At 47.7% G+C, this 26,751-nt stretch overlaps 1 protein-coding gene across 1 annotated transcript in view; it reads right to left on the bottom strand.

The window, feature by feature from the left end:
• The window catches only part of OSBP2 (oxysterol binding protein 2), a 371,100-nt gene that overhangs the window by 222,804 nt on the left and 121,545 nt on the right, over positions 1-26,751 (bottom strand). The window lies entirely within an intron of this gene.

Here is a 26,751-nt window from a genome sequence, read left to right as displayed (position 1 = left end):
TCATGGACTGAACAGACACTGGATTTGTGGCTTATTACAAGAATTTGTAACCCACTAATCACCTTGCCCCCTCTTTTCCCCTCTGTGACTGGAGGGGTGTTAAGGGACCACTTCACCTTGAATGGTCCTTTGAAATATATGGTAACTACTTATGCTAAACAACCTGTTCCACCCTGTATTTAGCTGTGAAACTGAATACGTTTCCCAGCCCTGAAGAAGAGCTCCATGTGAGTAAGATAGCTCATCTCGCTCACCAACAGAAGTTGGCCCAATACAAAAAATGCCCTGGGCTTTCTCTACTCTTTTTAACATGGCTGTGCATTTTTCTCCCACTAATGTGCCACAGGAATCAGTTGGGTTTCCTGTTTAAATGTGGAGTTGATTCTATTTGTGTGTGTGTGTTACATAACACACAACAGCTTGTGTGTGCATGAACACCTCTTTATGTACATATGCCATTATATAACACGACTATAAAAATAGTGCAGAGCCACACAAAAGAAAAATATAAAAAATAGGACAACCTGATGCTAGGAATGAGCATCTCCTTTGTCATCGTCAGTAACTCACTGTAACAGCCCGTTGGCATAACATTTGATTTGTACGAACAATCTAATTACACCTTCAAGTCCATGCAGCATCACATTCCACTTCCTCTACCTTTATCAAAAAGGAGATTAAAGAAACTACTTAACGCAAAATTATACTTGAGATTTTACAGACTGGGAATAACTTTGTGTGTACCACACTGTAGCTGTGAAATGGATTTGGTGGATTTAGTTTAGTTCCCAGGGGACAAATTTTCATGCCACAAAGAACAGCATCAGAGTTTGTACGATGAAAGGAAATGCTGAATTTAACACTCGCACAGTTGTCAGTGTTTTGGGGGTTTTTTAAATCAGAAAGGTAAACCTTAAGGTTGGGATTTTCAAAACTGGGATTTTCGAAGGAGAAGTGGAAATGAGAGGCCCAACTCCCCCTGAACTTCAATGGGATTTTGGTGCCTAACCTCCGATAATCCCAGGCTCAGTCAAAATGCTAGCAACTAAAACTGACCACAACACAATCTGTCTGTCCAGCGTGTAACACAATGGGACCCCAATTCCACTGGGACCACTGGGCACCACTGCGATGCAGATAATGACGAATAAAACCAGCTGTTAGTGCCCCAGCCACTGCACCAGAGAAGTCCTTCTCCAAAGCCCACCAGAGAGGTCGCCATTTCCTTGGAGATGCACATTCAGAGAACTTATATTTTTCTTACAAACTCATGATTGGCAGGTTTTCTAACTGGCCCCTTGCTTGGTAGCAACTTGCAAGCCAATCCACGAAAAAAGGGGGATTGAGTTGAAAGTGGCTGTGAATATAATTTCCCTAAATGGTACCTGTAAGTGAGACTCTGCTCGGTTGGAAGGCAGCTACTTACAGTTTAAACAGAAGACAGTGAATCATTGCAAACCCCCAAGAGGCAGGATTCTACAGCATGCCGTCCCCATTGTAACCGACCTAAGCCATAGGCATGGAGTTGTATGCATTATCTACGGCCCCAACCTTGCAAATTGTTCTGCTTTGACAGACTGCTGTGCCCACCAGGAGCTCTGCTCCAGTCAACAGGGCCGTGTAGGATCACAGAGAAAACCAAACAACTCTAAATAAAACAAACAACAGATTAAACTTTGAGGTTCTTACTAGGCAAGTTCCCACTGCCTCCAACGTCTCAATACAACACTGAGCACGGTCCTCAGGATCTGACCCAGAAATAACAACAAAATCCTTCCCGAGTCTGGCAAGGGGGAGTCCCAAACTGGTGCTGTTCAGTACATTGCTTCACAGAATCAGTAACCGTATAAACCAAAGTTCTCCAACAGACTATATAACCTACAGTGAATTCTTGCTGAGCATTTAGAAAGCCATTACTGTAGTAAGTTCAGCCTGCATTAAAGAGCAGGAGTCTAGAATTCAGAAGCTTATAATACAGTTTGCCACCAATCAGTTCTATTCACTATTCAGAGAGAAGGGTTTCCGAAGGAACATTTCTGAGCCTCAGAGGGAGTGAGCTGTATGAACTGACAAGGCAAGTTACCGTGCAAAAAAGTGAAACCTCCACATTTCATCTCACTGCAATTTCAATTACAATGAAAACCAACTGTTTTTACAAGTCAATAGGCAGAAGCTCATCTCTCACAGCAGCTAATTTACCCACAATGACAAACACCCCAATTAACTATTTTCTATTATTAAAAATACAATGCTAAAGAATAAAAAATAATGGAGTTTAACCCCTTCAGCACTAGAACCAGACAGAAACAGAGGGTGGCTGGGGGGATCTATATGACCTTCATGACTTAATACAACTCATCCAAGTGAAAGTGCCATGCACTGGATAAAGCTGAAAACACAGATGAGAACAGATGCAGCACACAGTTCCCAATTGCTCCTTTTAGGCAATTAACAAGTCAGCTCTCTGTTCCGAGAGAACATGCAGTACCACCATGCAGCGCGGAAGATGGGTTAGAATGGGTTGCTTTCACATATTTTTCTTTTTGACTTAGTACATTTTTGCTTCTGTATGAAGTTAAATACAAAGACATCTCAGGAAGACCCCTTTCTAGCTGCTACAAACCCTCCATCACACCAAAACACATTGCAAGACACTCCCAAACACAGAAACCGTGGTGCGTGACATTTTAAAAATCCATGCCTTCTGCTGATGGAATGCACAGTGGACAGAATTGATCATGCAGTAAAAATACCAGCAACAGAACAAGGGCTGATTAGATGAACATAGGGCCTCCATGAGGAAGCCGGGAAGGCCACTAACCCTTCTTAAATTTATTCAGACAGCCGGAGTTGCAGAAGGAACGAACGGATCCTGTCTCCCAGCAGCCCCTACCCTTCATCCCCACAGCTGGAAGGATCGCTCTCGCGGATGCTAAGCTCTATATTACTATTAGCCAGCTTTGGGATGGATAAAAAATGTCCTTATTCAGCAATCAGCTCTAATGCTGCATCGCTGCACTTACAGTTCCACATTTCACATGATAAATTCTCGCCCCATGCTGTTACCAGTGCACTACACTATGGAACTCACAGCAACCATCAAACCACCTTATAACCAGAATGCACCACTGCTTACTTCAGTGCATAAGGCAATGCTTAACTCCATCCGTGCTGGACAGATGGATCGTCTGTCAGGGAGCAAGGAAAAAACATCCCTAGGTATGATCCCGTGGAAGGTTTTGCTGAAGCTGTCTCTAATGCAATGCAGAACATGCTTTAGGATATTCGTCCTGAGAACTGAATGTGAAGGGATAACATTTCTGGGTGCATATAGCTATTTGGAAACAGGCTTGTCCCTTTAAATACTGCCGCAAGTTATTTTTAGGACGCTCGCCTAGAATATGCATCAGAAGACTTTTTTTAAGGAACTTGATTAAGGGCTTTCCACAGGCAACACTTTAAATCAGCCCACCAGCTTAGCCAGGAAACCAGAGGCTTTTCTATTAACAATCACACACCCATGATTTCTCACCCCTGTATTTTATGTGACATTTGGATTTTCCCGAGCCTTAATGTTTTCCTCGATTGGCAGTGGGGGAAGGGGTTGGGAAGAATTGACAGGTCTAGGAGGAAATGCTGCATAAATCACAACTCCATCCCCTGTAAGCTCCTGCAGCAAGCTCATTATTGTGTGCCATTCAGCAAACTGAACAGCTGGTTGGTAAGCAATGATTTAGGGAACTGGAGACAGGACTGCTGTCAAATAGTTACAAGGATTATGATGTTACTCTTGCTATTCTTTGCCATTTTCAGCAAGATTTCCAAGGTTTCAGAACAACAAAGCAAAGATCCGAATTCCATCTGTTAAATCGCATCTTCCTGAGATTACATACGTATACAGTACATACATTTGTCAAGATATCCTAGATGGAAACTGAATGCAAAAGGTGCAAAAAACACCTCACCTGTTCGCTTTTATTTTTTGGCAAAAACAAAAGGCAGTTTTTGCAGGTGCAAAACTAATTTCCTATGAACAACAATTTCGATGGAAAAAAAACCTACTGAAAAATTCTCTATTTTGGTCTCTACAGCAACAAAATTTCATAATGAGATTCTACCCAAAATCACAGCCCCGAACCTGCCACTGAATTTGCTCGCCACATGGGAACCAGGGTCCATGTTAGCATATCAGCGATTAGGATTGTGACCCAAATGTGTAAAGTCACACATAGCACAAGCTAGCATTCTTGCACAACTGTTATTATGAATGCTGTGCTCAGCTTTTCTGAAAATCAGCCCATTTATTTAGCTGCTTAAATATGGATTTAGTGCCAGCTTTAGGCAGCTCCGTGTGAAATGTCTGGCCTACCTAATCAATTCCTTTTCCTTTGCTCCAGCTAATTATGTCCTTGATATTTCTTTATGTTGAGGGTGTCAGTGGGATTTGAGTGGTGCAGTTCTTGTGCCGGCCCTATGCCCAGGGCAAATTTCACCCTGAGTGAGGAATGGCAGCTCATTCTTTGGGGAAGCAAATCTCAGCATGCTCCCCACGAAATAACCTTGGGGATAGCCCACGAGGAGACCTTCACAGATCTGCTTCTCACTGGGATTGCTGCAGGAAGGTTTCTCTGGCCCTAGATGAGGATGACTAGCAGCAGTAGTAAAGTGCCGACACTGCACGTGCTGCTATAGGGAATTCCTGGAGCAGACGCATTACCTGCCCAGTTTGCTACCATTTCCCTATCCTTCAGTGTATGGCTGCGTCCTTCTCTCACAGTCCAATGGCTGTTCTGGGCCCAGGGCTTCACCATTTCTACATGAGTCAAAAATCTCCCTTTTTACACCTCTGACAGGTGACAATAACCAGGTTTTCAGAGGCTGAATTAAACGAGGCAAACCAAGTGCCCTCCATTTTCATTGCTGTGTTATCCTGCTCCTGCCCTGCCACAAGAGGAAAAAGAGAGAGACATTTAACTATATTATTATTATTGTTCGTTTGTTACTGGTGCTAGTGCTTTCCAAGCATTAGGGGATGGTGCTTGCCCCAAGGAGCTCACAGTCTCAAGACAGACGGGCAGACAGACATCAGGTAAAGGAAAGAACTGAAGGGAATTCCTGTACTAATGAACACAATTCACTATAGGCAACCAGCATGGCAGATGTGGGTTTTCAAGACACATTTGCCTTTCGTTCCTGCAGACAGCTCCTCATGCACACTGTCACATAAGTGCGGGTTGGTTTTTCCCCCACTACCATCAGTCCAGGAAAAGGTCAGGGGCAAGTTCAGTTGTGACCTCCTCAGTTAAAGTAGCACTCACGAGGCTTACCAGCTGCATTCATGTGACACCGTGTATCATGAACCTAGTCAGTTCCAAAAAATGAGCTAAAAGTAGTTTCTGATACTAACCCTGACCCAGTCACGGCTGCCAGATTTTGTGGGTTTTCTCTTGCAAATACGAGAAGGCATGAGCAATATCAAGTTACCTGCGTGTGGCTCATAGGAGCAGGCCTATATTTTCCTATTTTAAAAAAGATTTATCTCCCACCTGTCACTGTGTGAAAGACCCATCAAAACAAAAAGGGACCATCTTGAGGGTGGCCGGGCGGGGGGAAATGGAAACTGACTATACACAAAGAGCTGTCCAGTGCACTAAGCAAGCAACTTAGCAAGCAACAGTGCACTAAGCAAGTGTCCAGTGCACTTTCACGCAACCAGGGTGAAGGGAGAATCCAAGTTCACCAGTTAAACCTTGTCCCAGGGTGTCTGGGCCTTTTCAGAGGGTGCGGGGGCTCCAGTACACCTGTGACTAATTACCTGCTGCCCAGCTGGGCTAAAGGGAGAGACAGCAGCTAGGGAGAACAGTAGCTGAGAGTCCAGAAGGAGACCTGTGCAACCCCTGACTGGAAAGGGGAGACACCACAGGCCTGAGAATGGAGGCACTCAGGGGAAGGTGATGGTGGAGACTGAGCAGGGTCTAGGAGGGCTGAAAATTGTTCCTAGTGGAGAGGCCTGGAGTCAGACAGACCTCAGGAAGGAAGGGCTGTGCCCAGTGGGAGATGGGGCAGAAGATGTGGCAGAGACTTTGCTTTGGGTTTGACTTTACCTTGGATTAATGACCCAGTCCACAAGAAAAGGGGTTGGTATTGGATATAAGTCTCTGGATTATTCCTGGGAACCTGTGAAGGAGAAATTGAGGCAGGGAGTGGCAGAGCCAAGCTTGGCTAGCAGGGGGCGCAACAGGGCAGACATGACAAACCAAACCCCAAGCGAAAACAGAGCTGCAGGAGCCCAAGGGCATGACAGTGAGCACAGGCCTCCTTAGGAAGAGAGCTGGGTACACTGCTGTCCAGCCACATCTCATCTAATGCATGCACTGGGAGTCAGAACACAAAACAGGTTTTCTGCCAATGGGTGAAATTCCAAGCTAGAAGATCCCACAACTGCAGGCATGAGCGAAGAGGGGAATTATCAGAGAGAGACCCTGACAAAATACATTAAAAGAATACCATGCTTTGCTTCTCATTACAAGCATCATGGATTCATTCATGAGCTAATTATAATACCTACAATAGAAACATTTATTGTTAATAAAAACTATTCAAAAAAGCACAGCCAGCTGGAGTCACCAGCTCTAATTTTAGGTTTTGTAAATAATAGCAGTAGTTTTGAGAGAGGTTTTTTTTATTATTTCAAGGAAAGCATGTTGGTCTTTTAAATGTAAACATTCATTTGTAGTTTCAGAGTAGCAGCCGTGTTAGTCTGTATTCGCAAAAAGAAAAGGAGGACTTGTGACACCTTAGAGACTAACCAATTTATTTGCGCATAAGCTTTCGTGAGCTACAGCTCACTTCATCGGATGCATTCAGTGGAATATACAGTGGGGAGATTTTATATACACAGAGAACATGAAACAATGGGTGTTACCATACACACTGTAATGAGAGTGATCAGGTAAGGTGAGCTATTACCAGCAGGAGAGAAAAAAAACCTTTTGTAGTGGTCATCAAGGTGGGCAACTTCCAGCAGTTGACAAGAACATGTGAGGAACAGTGTGGGGGGGGGCAGGGGGGGAATAAACATGGGGAAATGTAGTGTTTGCATCCCAAAGATGGTCCTAGTGTAGGAGAGAAACAGAAGTGAAACTAGAGACTGTTCAGTCTCACTTTTGTCTCTAGTCTGGTTTCATTCCCCGAGGCAGGTGAAATTCAGAGAGGAAGGAAACTAGAGTAACAAACGTCCTTTCAGTTTTCATAGTCCAAAGTGTGATTCCTAACTCAGGTAGCAGCATTTTTGCATATGATTTGTATGTCGATTGTCTCCTGGCCATGTCTTTTTAATGACACCGTCACCATCCACCTGACACCTCAGGACTGTGTCATATTTCTTACATTTTTATTTACCCGAATGTATGTCCTTCAATACCCGCAAACAAAACACGTGCTCAATTAAGGAAAAGGAATGTAGCACATTTAATAAGATTATGTTTGTTAAAACAGACTAAATTCCAGTTCAATTCATTATAATCCCTCAACCTAATTTCTCCCTGTAGCTTCAGCAGGACACAGTAAGAAGCAAACCATCTTCACTATCTATTCTAAATTGCTATGTAGAGTCACTGCGCACAATTAAGCAGCTGCCCCCTCCCCTCCACACGGTGACTGCATTTCTGTGGGGGACAAGGTGATCCCTATTAGCCTGATCCTGCCAGCCCTGACTCGCATGAGATGCCCTACTGTGAGTCAGGACCACCCGCTTGCAGCACTGGCTCCCTCTCTCTCTCTGTTAAATATGTAAGTTTCTTAGGGATATTGGAGGACAGATGTACCAGCTGGTGTGTATTATTACTATAGTACTATTCACTGAATTCTCAAACAGCTATGCATCCACATGAATATATATTAGACACAAAACACTCTGTTAAAAAACATAAAGGCTGCAAAGTCAAGCACTCAAAAGATAGGAAATGCCAGAATTAAGGTTGCCTGTAAAACATTAATTTGCCCCTCGTAGGCACCTGCATTATGACACAGGCTGAAATTATATCATCACATACAATTTTTCCCCAGGGCCCCTGCCTCATTCAGTGTACAGAATAAACTGGCTCTGAGGATGAATCAGGGATCTGCAGTGAAGGAGGCTGTTGTCTAACTCTGTCCCTCCGTCCTGCCTGATTCTCACCAGCCTCCTTGTCCTCCCCTACCCCACTGGTCCGGCTGTTGTTCCATTTACATTTGTATCAGGTGGTTTCTTCCATCACAATACCTGGGCAGCAGCAGGGGGGTCGGTGAGAGCACAGGAGAGACAGGCTCCCTGAGGTCAGCTATAATGCCCAACCCAACTCTGGCTGGAGCAGCTGGAGCTCCCGTTACAGGGACAGTCCAGCTTTATCCCTGTAGCCCTGGGCTGGACGGAGCCTCCTCAGTCACTCCATGGGGATGGTGCTTGCACAGTCTGGTCAGCACTAGTTGCTGGGATAGGCAGTACAGTTCTCAGGATGGAATCCTCAGAGATTTCACCGATTACGCTCTAGCAAGTCTCTATGGAGCACGCGAACGGAGATTTTTCAAAGGCTTATAACTTTGTCAAATGTGGGCAGAATTTCCTGGGCACAGCAAAAGACACATCCCTGACACAAAGGCCATCCCCTGCCAAATTTCAGGTCCCTGCTTCAAAGCACAGGGGTGTTAGAGCTTCTCAAACAAAAGCTCACCAAAAGGTTTTTAAATGTCAAAACAATGTATGTTTCCCTGCCCTTGTCCCCAGAAACGGGCTGCCCACTTTGGGCGCAACTTTCCAAAAAGATTCAGCCTCAGGCAGACATCCGATGTGGAAAACTTCAACCAAAATAATTAAACATTGGCAGTTATAAGCAACTGAACACAGGGTCTTATAATGGGAAGAATGTTGCAGTGGGGGAGGTTTAGGTTGGATATCAAGTTGCTGCGGGGGAGGTTTAGGTTGGATATTAGGAAAAACTTTTTCACTAGGAGGGTGGTGAAACACTGGAATGGGTTACCTAGGGAGGTGGTAGAATCTCCTTCCTTAGAAGTTTTTAAGGTCAGGCTTGAGATAGCCCTGGCTGGGATGATTTAATTGGGGATTGGTCCTGCTTTGAGCAGGGGGTTGGACTAGATGACCTCCTGAGGTCCCTTCCAACCCTGATATTCTATGATTCTAAGAAGTGTTGTGCAACCTTAAAGATAGGTGGTCTTCTCACCCCATTATCTATCCCTACAAGACAAACTACATAAACTTTACATGGCTAGAGAGAATTTCCAAGACTTCATTTTCACAGAACTATACAGTGCCTGTGGTTGGGAGGGTATTTCTTGTTAACCTATACAAACACAAAGCTCAATATGCACTCCCTCCTGTGTCTGGCTATTCCTAGCATTCCTCCTTACAGGGCCCCTTGTTCCATTTACTTCAGAGAGACTCTCAACCTTTTAAACTCCTAGTTTAGAGTTAATGAGACCCACCTAGTCTGACTGCTGGGGTGAGTCAGCAGGATGGCTCTGCATCTTTAGAGCCTACAGTCCTGTCATTCCACCTATTAAGTTAGCAAATAAACATCCCCAAAATAGTGGCAACGTCTTCCTTCCCTCATGCAGCAGGATCTTCTATTCTATTGTATGCAGGTTCTTATACTGCCCTCCATAGCAGCTGAGTGCCCTCCAGAAGTACTCTAAGAAACATGACTAACATCTCTAAACCTAACCCACAGTTGTGGGCCAGCGCACTATTTCACTTCTCCATCTGTAGTGGAAACAATCTGGGAGAGGTCACTTTTGCCACTAATTTGAACAGGTCCTTTTAAATCATAGAGAAGTAACGTATAAGCAGCTATAATCACCTCTTGGTGAACGTTCCATAGGCTATACCTTCCTCCCAAGAAATGCCCTAAGCAACAATCGCTGCTGTCGTGAACTGAAAAGAATGGGGGTTCAGATTTTTTTTTGTGAGTCATGCAGTCTCCACTGGTACAGTCAGGGTGTATTTAGAAGACTAATGTCCTAGATCAGTGGTACTCAGAGTGAGGCTCTCAAGCTGCAAGTGGCTGTTAACATGTCTCCTGCAGCTCTTTGCAGCACATGATGCTAAAACACTGCGTGACTGAATGTACAGTGCTATGAAGCAATGAATTCACACTGCTGTGGCCCTGCTGAGTAATGTTGATTGCTAATTTGGCTCCTGAACCACTGAGGTCTGAGTATCACTGTCCAACACATTTTTAGTCAGGGGTCTGCTTGGAATCGTCCTTCTCCAATCATTCCAGCCTGCATATAATCTGTATTTAATTATGCACAGCCCCATCATTCACTCCTAACCAATAAGTCAGCTTCAATCAGACGATCTGCAAGAAAGCAAGCATTTCAGTAACGAAGCAGCGCAGCTGTATGATACGCATGTCACAAACCTAAAGGGATATGGCCACAAACCCCATTCATCTCCTCCCACTCCCAGGCATCTCCTCTTCACAGTCAACTTGATTGTTAAGCCATGGTCAGGAAACTTGAGGCTCAAATCCACATATGCAGATATGAAAAGCCATTGAGAGAAAGGGAGATTTTGGAGGTTTGGTTTGACCTTTCTCAGCTGAGGCAGCATATACTTAATATACATCGGTGGAAAAGAACAATGCAGGTTTATGTCAGTATTCTGTGGTAGGTAATTTCTTTCTACACATTGGTTTAAAAAGGTCAATCTTAAAAATAGCTCCAACACTCCAGGTCTTACAATGCTAATAATATTTTGTCCTTCTCAAGCATCTTCCATCTCAGCCCTCAGAGTGTCTTACAAACACAAAGTGTGTGGCAAACACTCATGATTTAGGCCTCCCACCCACCCCCATGACAGAGGCATTATCTTCATATTACAGAAGTGGCAACAGAGGCAGAAGAAAGGGCAGGCCCACATTTTCGAGAGAAGGCCTTTGACTTTGGTTGTATTAATTCTGAGATGCCCAGCTTGCGATACTGGGGCTTGATTCTCAGAGCTCACAAGCATCCTTGGCTCCAACTTCAGCTAATGGAATGTGTGGGTGCTCAGCGCCTCTGAAAGTCTCAAGCTGTCTACCCAAAACCTGAGGCACTCAGAAGCAGGAGTCACCTTAGAACATGGGGGCCAAAGTGACTTGCCCAGGGTCACATAGGAAGTCAAAGGAGAAAATCTCAGCTCTCTGTTGGCCCAGCTAGGCAGACACATGGAAGGCCTTGAATTAGTTTTATACCAGAGATAAAACTACTTACTTGCTTTTTCTCAAGTCCAGTTGCCTGGGGGAAGAGGGTGGATTCTCTCCTTGTTACCCTCCCTAGCTGACTTTCTTTAATTCAAAGAGCAACACCAGAATGACAAAAATGCCTGTGGGCTGTATCCTGCTCCCATGGGATCAATGGTGGATAGACAGTCGTCCTTGCTACATCGGTTTTGCATGACTAACAAACACGAAATTCACCCTACTGATGAGGATAAACGGAATAAAATAACCCTTCTCCCAGCTTGGGATCCTGAGGAGCTAAAGGACAGATCTTTTATTAGTACATAACGTTTCTACTCATGTATGCTTCTCTTATGCCTGCTCTTTAGCAGTGTAAATTGCCTAGGATCACGTTTTACATATTTATGGACTATAAACTGCTAAGCAGATGGACTGTACAGACAATCTGTATCGAGCTGTGCTCTTGTAGTTTGTCTGATAGGACCCTGGTCTTTCTTCATCTAAGTCAATGGGAGGTTTTGCTATTGATTTCAACAGGAGCAGGACTGGACCCTGACCGCAATGCACCGACAAACACACATAAAGGCAGAAGCAGGCAAACTTTTTGGCCTGAGGGCCGCATCGGGTTTCTGAAATTGTATGGAGGGCAGGTTAGGGGAGGCTGTGCCTCCCCAAAGAGCTAGGCACGGCACGGCTCCCGCCCCCATCCGACCCCCCCGCTTCTCGCCCCCTGATGGCCCCTTGGGGACTCCTGCCCCATCCAACCCCCCCTGTTCCCTGACGGCCCCCCGGGGACCCCTGCCCCATCCACCCCCCCGCTCTCGGTCCCCTGACTGCCTCCGGACCCCCCACCCCTAACTGCCCCCCGCCGCCCCATCCAACCACCCCTTCTCCCTGACCGCCTCCAGACCTCTGGCCCCTAACTGCCCCCCACCCCTAACTGCCCACCATCACCCCATCCAACCCTCCTTCTCCTTCCTGACTGTCCCCCACCCAGGACCCCTGCCCCAATTCCACCTCCTGTTCCCTGTCCTCTGACCGCCCCGACCCCTATCCATGCCCCTGACCACTCCCTGAACTCCCCTGCCCTCTATCCACACCCTCCCCCCGCCCCGTTCCCTGCCCCCTTACCTCACTGCCTGGAGCACCAGTGGCTGGGGAGGGCAGCTGCACCAGGACAGGAAGCTGTGCCACGCAGCACAGAACACCGGGTCAGGCCAGGCTCTGCAGCCCCACAGCCCAGAGCATTGCACCACACAGTGGCGGGGCTGTGCGGGAGGGGGAACAGGGAGGGGCTGGGGACTAGCCTCCCAGGCCAGAAGCTCAGGGGCCGGGCAGGACAGTCCCGCAGGAAGGACGGTCCCACGGGCCGGATGTGGCCCACAGGCCGTAGTTTGCCCAGGTCTGGATTAAGGCCTCGCTTTGCTCTGGTCAGCCGGGCCTCGGTGCAGTGAATTAAAATGCACAGAACCACTGCAAAAGGTGAGACAGGAACGGCCCCAGAGAAAATGCACAGCAACATATTGTGTTGTCATTCATAGCTTACTATCAAATAATGAAAACAGAACTTAAGACTTGAACTAGGGAGTCACCACCCCTCCTTCACACCGTGAAAAGCTGACAAGTAACACATCAGCGGCTTTCTGACTGGGAATGGCTTTTGAATATAGAATATTTGTCTTCTTGTCACTGGAATCTGGCATTAAAATGCAGGTCTCTGTTCCCCAAAGGTATCAATGCTTCACATGGATCAATAGACGTTGACAGTACAGAAGACAGATTTTTATTGTCTTCTTGAAAAGGGGATGAAATATTGACATTCTACAGCAACATATATCAGTCTTTGAAGAACAATGTCCTCCATGAATAAAACGTTCATTCATATATTTCATCATAGCATCCAAAGGCCAAGTAGTCATTCACTGAGAACCATGCATGAAGTAGTTAGCAATTCACAGAGACTCACTACCTGCATTAGAATTACATTTTTAAAAAGTCTTAAGCAAATTATTCTGCACATGACAGTAAGAAAAATAAAATTCTGGACTAACATAGTTTTAACAAAGTGGAAAGTTCAGTGCTATGGACCTTAAATGTTCACTGTTCTCTGATTTTAAATCACAGCATCAGGAGCACCGGAGGATCTTTCATTTCCCCACCCCCCATATCTAAAATTTCCCTCCCCTGAATGCCTCCTTAAAACAGTGTGAGCTTTCTGCCCCCTGCCAGATGTACAGAAATCTACTGTGAATGTCTAATAGCACTATTCAAATGTTCTCTCTAATTCAGGTAATTTATTATTTAAAGATAAAAAAGCAGCAAAATCTAATCATACAGGTTCCTTTTGCTCAACCAAAATGTTAGGGACCCAGGCACCAAAGGCAAAAGAAATCTGTCACTGCACTTTAACTCTGGATTAAAAACAGGGAGGTGCTTTTCTTCAGATACACTGGACAATGTGACTGTCATGTGACCAATGGAGGAGTCTGACATTGTTTTAAATCAGTTTATATGCAGCCAGGAACTGCAACACACCACGCCTGCTCCAGAGAGTGCAGGTCAAGTAGCTCCTGCAACGTAGCTAGTAAAGCCAACACTCCCAAACACAACAGGCAGATCTTTATTAATAATTATTATTAATAATAATAATAATTAATAAATAATAGTGGTGCGATATACGCTTTAGTAATATTTTGATATTAGCCAGTTTTGTCCAGAATTAATACAGCAAAAATCCCGTGATTTAAGAACTTTTATTAAATTAAAATTTAAAAATAATTGCAGTTGCCTAACTGTGCGACAAGGAGAACATCTGAATACATTTCTTTCCTTTGGATGCTCTGTTCATTTCTAACTATTCACCTAACCAGCCAGGGTCCAAGCCTCAGAAATGTCACATAAATACCAAACACCCAAAACTAATGCAGCACAATATTAAGCAGTAGGTTTTCTCAGCTCCAACCAACATCTCCGCTATTGTCCGACAGACTACTGGAAAACAGAGACATTGACATCATCGGATCAGAAAAATGTGAAGGCTTGTTTTACACAGTAATTCTAACCAGTTCTTTTCAGACAAGTCCTGCCAGCATGACAGCACTCCCTTCGCTGTACAAACCTTAAAATCAATACACAATTTTATACAGCTTCTCAATTCTCTCATGGATCCCAAACCCACAAGGAGGGTCCAGGCAGCAGCCTGAAGAATCAGATGCTGGAACCACCATAATTAAAAATCCACTTGATTTAAGAAACAAACTGAAACGTAAATTACAGATGCCTGGAGTCTGCTCGAATGTGCCTGTCAAAACATGCTGCCTGTGTCACACTGAGCGGGTTAAAATAAATGCATCGTTTATCTAGGAACCTGTCTGAGCCGCAGGAACTAAAGATCTCAATAGCCAGTGCTGGCAGTGTGCATACTCGCCCCCCTCCACTCCCCCTCGCATCTCCTGTCCAATCTCCCCAGCAGAGTAAGCCCTTCCAAGCTCTTTGTCTTGGCAGCAGGCAGTAACAACCCCCAGAGGTTGGCTCGTTTGTCTTTCTGTCTGACCTTGCCAGGTGATGGAGACCTCACTCTGATGGGGCCGCAGGCAGAGGTGACCCATGAGGTTTAGACACGTCTCCCCCATGGATGGATGGCAGGAGGGGGGAGGCTTGGGGGCACAGGAGACTCAGCACTTCTTGTGCAGTCCAGCTTCACAGGGAGACTGAGGAGTAGTTACTCAGAGGCAGTCTCCAGGCTCAGGGGAGGCTGGTGTTTTATACATATACACTGGACCAATTTGAATTTAAAAATCAAGTTTGCATGGGGGGGGCACTGAACTTATTAGCAGCCCCAATGCCTTCTTTCTCCCTGCCCACAACACCCAGAGCCCCGTCGCAGCCCTAGGACATCCAGCCTGAGCCTGGCCAATGAAATGTGGCTGTGCCATAATGAGACCCAGAGCTTTTCTAGTTCATCTCTGTATCCCAGATCAATTAACCCAGCCTGGCAAAATTCACTTGCCTCCTTGCCCAGGGTGTCATTTCTTTGACTGGCAAGTAAAAGCCCGTTACTCATCTCATTGCAGGGGAAGGTGAATGGGTTTGGTGTCTAGACTGGTAATAAATGTCAGTCAGGAAGACGCCCCTTTATCCAGAGCTCAGGGAAGCTGCGCCCCCTCCCCCCATCCCCTCTATGTCCTGGTAAGCTGCACCCTGCATGGCTAGACGCTGACCATCCCCCATTCAGGAGAGGATGCAGTAAGCACGCTCAGTACCTCTTGGTCCCTTTCCCCTCGGAGTGCTCAGCAGAGGCTCCAGGCAGTCCAAGGGAAGAGTGGGCTATAGGGGAGGGGGATCCCATCACATCCCCCTATGCTCTGTGCTCTTGGAGGGAAGCTGGGAGTGGAAGTGAAAAGCAATCTCTTTACTTACCCAGGGGTTCTGGTGCTGGTTCTGCCTCAGTGGGTGCAGGGGCACTGGAGGTTCTTGCAACACTAGCAGCTGGAGCGACACCGCACGCCTCCTCCTGCCACGCTGCTCCCGCGTTTTCTTTCTCTCCCTCTCAGGTCATCTTGCTGCCTGTTTGCATTGGATCTACAGCCCCTGCCTGTTTGCTGAGAGATCCAGCTAATCTCTGGACTGAATCTGCAGGCAGCTCCAACCAATCCCTACCCAGGAGAGCTCAGATCGGATCAGCACAAGGGACAGCTGCCAACCAAGCCTCCAAAAAACCACAGCTACAAACTCAAGGAGAAGAGGCAGCTTAGTCTGTCATTTGCACATCAGGGAGGTCACCAGCAGCAGCCCCAAAAGACTCTGAAAAAGCCGAGAAATGTGGAAACTCCATGCTCCAATTATGTATTTTCCCTTTTATTCCCCCTTCCCACCCCACAAAGGAGAGAGAGCAGTCTGAGGCTCAGACACAGCCTTAGCACACAGCTCATGCTGCAAGAGTCCACGCCTCGAGGCATTCTTCGCCCCACCTAGACTCAGTCCGTGCTAAGGGAATACAAAGTCTAGCAGACAACAAACTGGTGTCTCTTCACTTAACTACTCCAATGACTTCCAAGATCTCCTAGTTTTCATGTTATAATGAACCGCGGCGACAAAGCAGCAAGGCACAAGACAGCTCTCCAATTCTCAGCCAGGCCAGGGTCACACATTGTTAAAATGCAGGGCCCAGAACACAAGACAAGGTCTTCAAGTCTATTTATAAAGGAAACATTTGCCTGTATCCTAAAGCTTTAGAAATCTGATAAACCAGCAGTTGAAAGATAGGCTGCTTCTGGCAGCAAACTTTGCCAATATAATTTCATCGCTTCAAAATGTCCTGGCCTTCTGCAGTTATCAACTAAAAATTAACCCTTTAGAATTAAGCTATCACTCCAATTAATGTGTGAAATATGTGCAAAAATTCATTTAGCATCTGTATTGTTATTACTAATTACTGTTGTTTTTGATATTTATATTGTGGTAGCACATAAAGACCACAAAACTGGGTGGGCCTATTGTGCTAGGCATTCTACAGACACGTAAGAAACAACAAAAAAAGAAAAGGAGTACTTGTGGCACCTTAGAGACTAACCAATTTATTTGAGCATACGCTTTCGTGAGCTACAGCTCACTTCATTGGATGCATGCAGTGAAAAATACAGTGGGGAGATTTATATACACAGAGAACATGAAACAATGGGTGTTACCATACACACTGTAAGGAGAGTGATCAGGTAAGGTGAGCTATTACCAGCAGGAGAGCGGGGGGGGGGGAACCTTTTGTAGTGATAATCAAGGTGGGCCATTTCCAGCAGTTGACAAGAACATCTGAGGAACAGCAGGGGGGGGGGGGAGGAAAAAACATGGGGAAATAGTTTTACTTTGTGTAATGACCCATCCACTCCCAGTCTTTATTCAAGCCTAAGTTAATTGTATCCAGTTTGCAAATTAATTCCAGTTCAGCAGTCTCTCATTGGGTCTGTTTCTGAAGTCTTTTTGTTGAAGAATTGCCACTTTTAGGTCTGTAATCGAGTAACCAAAGAGATTGAAGTGTTCTCCGACTGGTTTTTGAACATTATAATTCTTGACGTCTGATTTGCGTCCATTTATTCTTTTAAGTAGAGACTGTCCAGTTTGGCCAATATACATGGCAGAGGGGCACTGCTGGCACATGATGGCATATATCACATTGGTAGATGTGCAGGTGAATGAGCCTCTGATCGTGTGGCTGATGTGATGGTGTCCCCTGAATAGATATGTGGACACAGTTGGCAACGGGCTTTGCTGCAAGGATAGGTTCCTGGGTTAGTGGTTCTGTTGTGTGGTGTGTGGTTGCTGCTGAGTATTTGTTTCAGGTTGGGGGGCTGTCTATAGGCAAGGACTGACCTGTCTCCCAAGATTTGTGAGAGTGTTGGGTTATCCTTCAGGATAGGTTGTAGATCCTTGATGATGCGTTGGAGAGGTTTTAGTTGGGGGCTGAAGGTGACGGCTAGTGGCGTTCTGTTATTTTCTTTGTTGGGCCTGTCCTGGAGTACGTAACTTCTGGGCACTCTTCTGGCTCTGTCAATCTGTTTCTTCACTTCAGCAGGTGGGTATTGTAGTTGTAAGAATGCTTGATAGAGATCTTGTAGGTGTTTGTCTCTGTCTGAGGGGTTGGAGCAAATGCGGTTGTATTGTAGAGCTTGGCTGTAGACAATGGATTGTGTGGTGTGGTCTGGATGAAAGCTGGAGGCATGTAGGTAGGCATAGCGGTCAGTAGGTTTCCGGTATAGGGTGGTGTTTATGTGACCGTCGCTTATTAGCACCATAGCGTCCAGGAAGTGGATCTCTTGTGTGGACTGGACCAGGCTGAGGTTGATGGTGGGATGGAAATTGTTGAAATCATGGTGGAATTCCTCAAGGGCTTCTTTTCCATGGGTCCAGATGATGAAGATGTCATCAATGTAGCGCAAGTAGAGTAGGGGCGTTAGGGGACAAGAACTGAGGAAGCGTTGTTCTAAGTCAGCCATAGAAATGTTGGCATACTGTGGGGCCATGCGGGTACCCATAGCAGTGCCGCTGATTTGAAGGTATACATTGTCCCCAAATGTGAAATAGTTATGGGTGAGGACAAAGTCACAAAGTTCAGCCACCAGGTTTGCCGTGACATTATCGGGGATACTGTTCCTGACGGCTTGTAGTCCATCTTTGTGTGGAATGTTGGTGTAGAGGGCTTCTATATCCATCGTGGCCAGGATGGTGTTTTCAGGAAGATCACCGATGGATTGTAGTTTCCTCAGGAAGTCAGTGGTGTCTCGAAGATAGCTGGGAGTGCTGGTAGCGTAGGGCCTGAGGAGGAAGTCCACATAGCCAGACAATCCTGCTGTCAGGGTGCCAATGCCTGAAATGATGGGGCGCCCAGGATTTCCAGGTTTATGGATCTTGGGTAGCAGATAGAATACCCCTGCTCGGGGTTCCAGGGGTGTGTCTGTGCCGATTTGTTCTTGTGCTTTTTCAGGGAGTTTCTTGAGCAGATGGTGTATTTTCTTTTGGTAACCCTCAGTGGGATCAGAAGGTAATGGCTTGTAGAAAGTGGTGTTGGAGAGCTGCCTAGCAGCCTCTTGTTCATATTCCGACCTATTCATGATGACGACAGCACCTCCTTTGTCAGCCTTTTTGATTATGATGTCAGAGTTGTTTCTGAGGCTGTGGATGGCATTGTGTTCTGCACGGCTGAGGTTATGGGGCAAGTGATGCTGCTTTTCCACAATTTCAGCCCGTGCACGTCGGCGGAAGAACTCTATGTAGAAGTCCACTCTGTTGTTTCGACCTTCAGGAGGAGTCCACCTAGAATCCTTCTTTTTGTAGTCTTGGTAGGAGGTTCTCTGTGGGTTAGTACGTTGTTCAGAGGTGTGTTGGAAATATTCCTTGAGTCGGAAATGTCAAAAATAGGATTCTAGATCACCACAGAACTGTATCATGTTCGTGGGGGTGGAGGGGCAAAAGGAGAGGCTCCAAGAGAGGACAGATTCTTCTGCTGGGCTAAGAGTATAGCTGGATAGATTAACAATATTGCTGGGTGGGTTAAGGGAACCACTGTTGTGGACACTTCCTGTCCCAAATTCCAGAAGAAAAGACTTAACAGGTGAACAATACAAACAAGGAGGCTGGGGGATGGGGGGAAGGAGAGAGAAGGTGATAAATCTAACAGTATGTGTTCCCCATATAAAATCCAGTCGCCCTATGGGTGCTGATAATGCGATATGGATTAACCAAAGTATCAGAAAGAAAATATGTCCATCTGAAAAATGGCACCTCATCTTCCCCTTCAGTTTAAAAGCAGCCCCATCATCCTGACCTTATTGAGCACCATCTACTGTGCATACGCAGGCCTGGCAAAGCTGTAACAGAACACAAGAGTGCAGGGTCATGGGGGTGCCACCATTCTAGGTGTATGTCACCTGTTCACAGGATACTGAAAAGACTCACTTCCGTTTAAGCTATAAAAAGGAGGTGGGGCGCTAGACTGGAAGTCCAGAGGTCTGTGCTCTCTTCCCAACTCTACCACTTTGGACAGGTCACTTAACCGCTCTGTGCTTTCAGCTTCCCGCCCCTCGCGTGAAGATAGCAACATTTCCCCACCTTTGCAGAACACTTGGAAATCTACCATTGAAAAGCGCTCTAATACTGTTGGCAGAGCGGGTACCCATACCGACAGCTACTGTTGCCTAACGTTTTCCAAGGTAAGACTTCATTTTCAGTTGCTTATAACATTGCCAAACTTTAACCACTTGGTCTGAAATTTTCCAAGTGAGTGTCTGCTTCAGGCTGTGTGTTTTATTTGGTGGTGGTGGTTGCGTTTTTATTTTTATTTTGCGTTGATTTATTCTTTTTTCAGACGTTTCATCTAAAATGGTTCAGCGGTTTCCAAGAACAAAGGAAGAAGTATTGTTTTGCCCATATTAAAAATTCTTATAAGTGTTTCACTGAGGAGCTTTAGTCTCTCCCTGTTTTGGAGCACAGATGTCAGTGTGACACGGATGTGCCTTTTGTGGTCCCCATGAAAATGTACCTAAATTTGGCCAACTTATGAGTCTCTGCAAATCTCAGTTTGCACATGCTCAGTAGAGATTTCAGAGTCGGGCAGCTAAATTATCTGAACATTCCATCTGTACCGGGCATACTCCAGCCCGAAGCTGCATACAAATGTGGGGGCTAAACTGACGTTGCATGGGCAAGCTTACTTGTAACATTTCCTAACTTCTGAGTGCTTGACTTTGCAACCTTAAAGTTTGTTAGCATAGTTTTGTAAAGCAAAGAAGTTCAGATTCAAAGGCACCATAGCACTGATCATTCCTAATGCACTAGTCTTACCGCTTATATTGTCCTTATCAGAATAGCTCGCTAAGTGATGCTCTAAATGAGCAAGAAAACATTTTTACGTGATTTCACAATACGAAATATGGGTTGCAGAGTTTAAAAATAAAAAAAATCTGTCTGACTATGAACATTTTGTGGCAACACCTTTACTCCAGAGCCCCGCATGCACTAACGTACTGGCTCACCAAAACGCATAGCAACACAGACGATGGCACTGTGCACGTGTTTTCATCTCCATTGCACAGTTTCTTCACATGGAGAAGACTCTTACCTTGTGAACTTTCAGATTGCTGGGCTCTGCCAAATGAACACAGCCGTCTGTTAGTACAGTGCCTTATTTCTTCGATGGCACAACTCAGAGTTAGTAAAAGTTAAACACACTCAGAGCTTTCTGTTTCCCTCATGACACCAGCTGTTTTCAGTCTCTGCTACCAGCAATAATAGCTGACATTATCTACCCATCTAGACATTTTAGGGATTCCCATTGACTTCAATGCCCTTATGCCCTACCCATCACTGAGGTGCTTTTCGTCCTAAAGGATCCCAGAGCACTCTCTAAACTAAGGCCCTCACCTGCAAACTGCTCCTCATGGGCAGAGCCAGCGTAAGATCAGATTGTGCCCAGAACACTGACCTCTCACTTAGCAGAGGGCTGATGTTTTCCCCTTTATTCTGGATGCCCCAAGACTCCAGGAGAGGCTGCTCTGCAAGGCAGGAATCTCCAGTTTAGATTTTGCACATGCCCTCAACAGAGCAATGGCATCCATGCCTCACTCCCTCACTTCTCCATGGATCAGTCATGCACCTAGCAGGACTCATCTGTACAGGATTGGGGCTGTACTGTGCATGCGATGGAGTCACAGGGTGGCTGGCCCTTGTACATGAAGCAGAACCTGATCCCCTGTGCCAGAACAGCTGCTCCCCTTTGGCCAATTAAGAGGGTGAAACAGCCCATGAGACTGTAAAGGATCAGGCAGAATCCGAGTGGGGTGAGACCTGGAGAAAGGCAGGCAGAAAAAATCAGGGGACTGGGACAGGTCTCTGGGGAAAGCGGGTGAGAGCAGCAGGCTCTTTGCAGGCCTTCCAGGAAAGCAGGAGAAATTATCCGGAAGCCAGAGGAGAGACTAACTGGCTGACCTACCTGAGCCAATGCCAAAGGGCCGAGGCAGCGGTGCGCAAACTTCTCCAGTCACGCCCCCCTTACAATTAACAGACTCTGTCCACATCTCCCCCACTGCTGCACAGCCAGGGCTACCTCAGCCAGGGAGCTGGGGATGGAGGTGGAGTGGGCCTGGGGGCAGTTCTGGCCTGGAGGCGGAGCAGGACTGGGAGCTGAAAGGAGTTGGGGATGGAGCTGGTCTGGGGGCGGGGCGGGGCAGGGCTGGAAGCATGGCACTACCTCCCTACCCTCTGTAGGGACTGGCCCACGCGCCACCATGTGCCCCTCAAACGTTCTGCCATGCTCCTCTCAGGGGGCGAGCCCCACCGTTTGGGAAGTATTTGGCTGAGGGCTAGGAAGCCTGTGGAAGTGCTAGTCAGCTCTCCCTCCTGAACGAGAGGGGAGAAGGCTGAGAGCAGCAGAGGGGGATGACATGAGACAGGCCACAGTCGCGCTGGAGAGCTGGGGTGCACTGTGGGAGGCCGGGGCGCGCTGAGGGAGGCCGGGGCCATGCTGGAGAGCTGGGGCACACTGAGGGAGGCCGGCGCCACGCTGGAGAGCCGGGGTGCACTGTGGGAGGCTGGGGCCATACTGGAGAGCTGGGGCACATTGAGGGAGGCTGGGGCGCGCTGGAGAGCTGGGGCGCACTGAGGGAGGCCGGGGCCATGCTGGAGAGCTGGGGCGTGCTGAAGGAGGCTGGGGCACGCTGAGGGAGGCCGGGGCCACGCTGGAGAGCCGGGGCACGTTGAGGGAGGCTGGGGCGCGCTGAGGGAGGCCGGGGCCACGCTGGAGAGCTGGGGCATGCTGAGGGAGGCCTGGGCCACACTGGAGGGCCGGGGCACATTGAGGGAGGCTGGGGCGCGCTGAGGGAGGCCGGGGCCACGCTGGAGAGCTGGGGCGTGCTGAGGGAGGCCTGGGCCACACTGGAGAGCTGGGGCACATTGAGGGAGGCTGGGGCGCGCTGAGGGAGGCCGGGGCCACGCTGGAGAGCTGGGGCACACTGAGGGAGGCTGGGGCGCGCTGAGGGAGGCCGGGGCCACGCTGGAGAGCCGAGGTGCACTGAGGGAGGCCGGGGCCATACTGGAGAGCTGGGGCACATTGAGGGAGGCTGGGGCGCGCTGAGGGAGGCCGGGCCACGCTGGAGAGCTGGGGCGCACTGAGGGAGGCCGGGGCCATGCTGGAGAGCTGGGGCGTGCTGAAGGAGGCTGGGGCATGCTGAGGGAGGCCTGGGCCACACTGGAGGGCCGGGGCACGTTGAGGGAGGCTGGGGCGCGCTGAGGGAGGCCGGGGCCACGCTGGAGAGCTGGGGCGTGCTGAGGGAGGCCTGGGCCACACTGGAGAGCTGGGGCGCGCTGAGGGAGGCCTGGGCCACACTGGAGAGCCGGGGCACGTTGAGGGAGGCTGGGGCGCGCTGAGGGAGGCCGGGGCCACGCTGGAGAGCTGGGGCATGCTGAGGGAGGCCTGGGCCACACTGGAGGGCCGGGGCACGTTGAGGGAGGCTGGGGCGCGCTGAGGGAGGCCGGGGCCACGCTGGAGAGCTGGGGCGTGCTGAGGGAGGCCTGGGCCACACTGGAGAGCTGGGGCACATTGAGGGAGGCTGGGGCGCGCTGAGGGAGGCCGGGGCCACGCTGGAGAGCTGGGGCACACTGAGGGAGGCTGGGGCGCGCTGAGGGAGGCCGGGGCCACGCTGGAGAGCCGAGGTGCACTGAGGGAGGCCGGGGCCATACTGGAGAGCTGGGGCACATTGAGGGAGGCTGGGGCGCGCTGAGGGAGGCCGGGCCACGCTGGAGAGCTGGGGCGCACTGAGGGAGGCCGGGGCCATGCTGGAGAGCTGGGGCGTGCTGAAGGAGGCTGGGGCATGCTGAGGGAGGCCTGGGCCACACTGGAGGGCCGGGGCACGTTGAGGGAGGCTGGGGCGCGCTGAGGGAGGCCGGGGCCACGCTGGAGAGCTGGGGCATGCTGAGGGAGGCCTGGGCCACACTGGAGAGCTGGGGCGCGCTGAGGGAGGCCTGGGCCACACTGGAGAGCCGGGGCACGTTGAGGGAGGCTGGGGCGCGCTGAGGGAGGCCGGGGCCACGCTGGAGAGCTGGGGCGCGCTGAGGAAGGCCGGGGCTGCGCTGGAGAGTGGGGCGTGGTCAGGGAAGCTGAGGCGTGGGGAGGGAAGCCTGCAATCTACTTAATGTACAGTCTGGACTATGGTTGTGGGACTTAGTGTTGGAACTTGTTCTCTTACAGTTTACGTGCATGGATCTTTTATAATAAATGAACCTCTGTCATAACCATACAGCTAAGGGTAGCCTAGAATTCTTCCTTACCTGTAAGCGGTTAAGAAGCTCAAATAACCTGGTTGGCACCTAACCAAAAGGACCAATGGGGAAAGAATATACGTTCAAATGGTGGGTGGGAAGGCTTTGTGTGTGCTCTTTATTTTGTGTGTTCTCTTGGGAAGCAGAGAAGCACCAGGTCAAAAAACTCCTCCTGCTATAAACCATCCTAAAGTGAGTCTCAATATTGCAAAAAGAGTAACTAAATAAGGCAGGGCACGTTAAATTACCTTTTGTTTGCAACTTGTAAATTTTCCCTGTGCTAAGAGGGAGGTTTATCCCTGTTTTTTGTAACTTTAACGTTTTGCCTAGCGGGAAATCCTCTGTGTTTTGAATCTGATTACCCTGTAAAGTTACCTTCCATCCTGATTTTACAGAGGTGCTTCTTTTACTATTTTTTCCCTTTATAATAAAGTTCTGTTTTTTAAGAATCTGGTTTACCTGTTTGGTTGGTATATTATTCTCAAGCCTTCCCAGGAAGGGGGTATAGGGCTTGGGGGGATATTTTGGAGGAACAGGAATACCAAGTGGTCCTTTCCCTAATTCTTTGTCTAAATCACTTGGTGGTGGCAGTGTACCATCCAAGGACAAAGAATTGGGGAAATTTTTAAACTAAGCTGGTAAAAATAAGCTTAGGGGGCTTTCATGCAGGTCCCCACATATGTACCCTAGAGTTCAGAGTGGGGAGGGAACCCTAACAACCCCACATGGACTATATTTGTACTTGGAAAGACTTTGAGGGAAACGGAGGCAAACTTGCCTGTTGTACCAGGGACTGCCACGGGAGGGTGTTCCAGGTGGGGCTGCCTTGAGACAGACGGTTTTGGCCAGGAAGAAAACAGGTGCTGCTTATGGTACATTTAAGCATATGGGTGCACTCATCTGAGGAGCATTTTCACAGGAATCCAGAGTTTGGCTTGATACAGTATGTGGGGTAACCATCCACCACTGAAATGCAGCCAGCTCTTGGGTGGAACATGGTTGCCAGCTGAGACTGCACAGCAACACTAAGATGGGAAGGAAGAAGAATAGTCTAATTAAAGCTGGACTTAGGGTGATATTTACCGCTATGCAGTGAATCAACGCAAGGCTTATTATGCACCATTTAAGTCCCATTTAAGCCTTAAATAGGGTCGCTTCTAGAGAACAGTGGGGGTGGGGATGGAATGCAAGGGAGCTGGAAACAAATTATAGCAATGCAGGAAACCAAAACAGTGCAGAGAAAACAAAAAGGGAGTCAAAATCTCCCTTCAGTCCTTTTAAGTCTCCCGCTCCAGCCTCCGGCCGGAACATAGCAGTTCTGGAGCAGATACAGCATAGCAATGACTGGAGACCTTGTGTGGATTCCCCAGGGATTCATTAACAATATTCCTGCTGCAGTTCCACGGTGTGGCTTCACTGCCAAACCTGGCATATCTGTGTTTCCTCCATCCCTATCAGCAACTGCCTTCAAGGAATAATGAAGCATCAAGGAATAATGAAGCATCACTGAGACTAAGCCGCCTGGAGAAAACCACTATAGTTAGCTTCTTTTAATACACACAGGAGCATTAGCTTTCAGGGCACAATGCGAAGCACATTTCTGTGCTTTCTCTTTCATTTGCATTTTTTTCCTCTCACATTTTTACATAATTAACATGCTTTAACTTTGTAAATGTGCTGCTAGGTGCCAGGTGCTGTAGAAATCAATAAAATAAATACATCATCACAGAGCACAAATCTTCAGCCTGGGTGAACATGGCAATTCTATCTGTTCTAAACCCAGAGCTTCTTGGCAGACCTGCTCTGTAATGGGATCACTGCAGGTCTAGGTGCTCTCTAAGTAATGACAGTACAACAGACATCAAAATCCAGCGTGTATTGTTATTGCTTTAAAATGACTATAAAAATTTGATTTGGGCCCTATTTTGTTTCGTTATGAGTATACGGAAGGCCTGAAAGGTGGGTCACGTTTATTCATCTGTGGCCTGAATCAACAACTCTCAACCTCCAAATTTATCGAGAAAAGAAGATGGAGCTATCAGAGACCTGTGTTAGGAACGAAGTCAGAGAATCTGCCTTAGCAGGCACGCCATGGGGCAGCTGGAGGAACATGCAAAAGTGGCCCACCGAAAGAACCCCTCCATCAAATGTTACTTCAGAGATGGAAAACTTATGGGACTTAACAACAGAGAGGACATGCAAAGAGTGGCCCAGGACAGCCCAGGAGAGCAGGGCCTTGTCCATATGCTGAGCGATGTTTGACAGGGCGAGAAGGATTCCAATAGCCTGGTCTATGCATCAGTTTGTAGTTAGAGTGGTAGACACCCCCACCCACTTGTATGGATGCTGTTATATCCATATACAGGTATTTATAACAGAATAGCTTCTTTCTGTATGGGAATAAGATATCCCAGAATAAGCCATCTTTATACTCGGATAACTGCATCAATACTAGTGGCTGTACTGGTATAAGGATATGGTAATAAAAATCACCCCCTAACTGACACATTTCAGAGTAACAGCTGTGTTAGTCTGTATTCACAAAAAGAAAAGGAGTACTTCTGGTACCTTAGAGACTAACCAATTTATTTGAGCATAAGCTTTCGTGAGCTACTGCTCACTTCATCAGATGCATACTGTGGAAAATACAGAAGATGTTCTTATACATACAAACCATGAAAAAATGGATTTTTACCACTACAAAAGGTTTTCTCTCCCCCCACCCCAC

This window comes from Lepidochelys kempii, chromosome 15, assembly GCF_965140285.1.
Source record: "Lepidochelys kempii isolate rLepKem1 chromosome 15, rLepKem1.hap1, whole genome shotgun sequence".
Taxonomy (NCBI): Eukaryota; Metazoa; Chordata; order Testudines; family Cheloniidae; genus Lepidochelys; species Lepidochelys kempii.
Note: the sequence above shows the minus strand (reverse complement) of the source record. Positions and strands in the feature narration are given on the sequence as shown.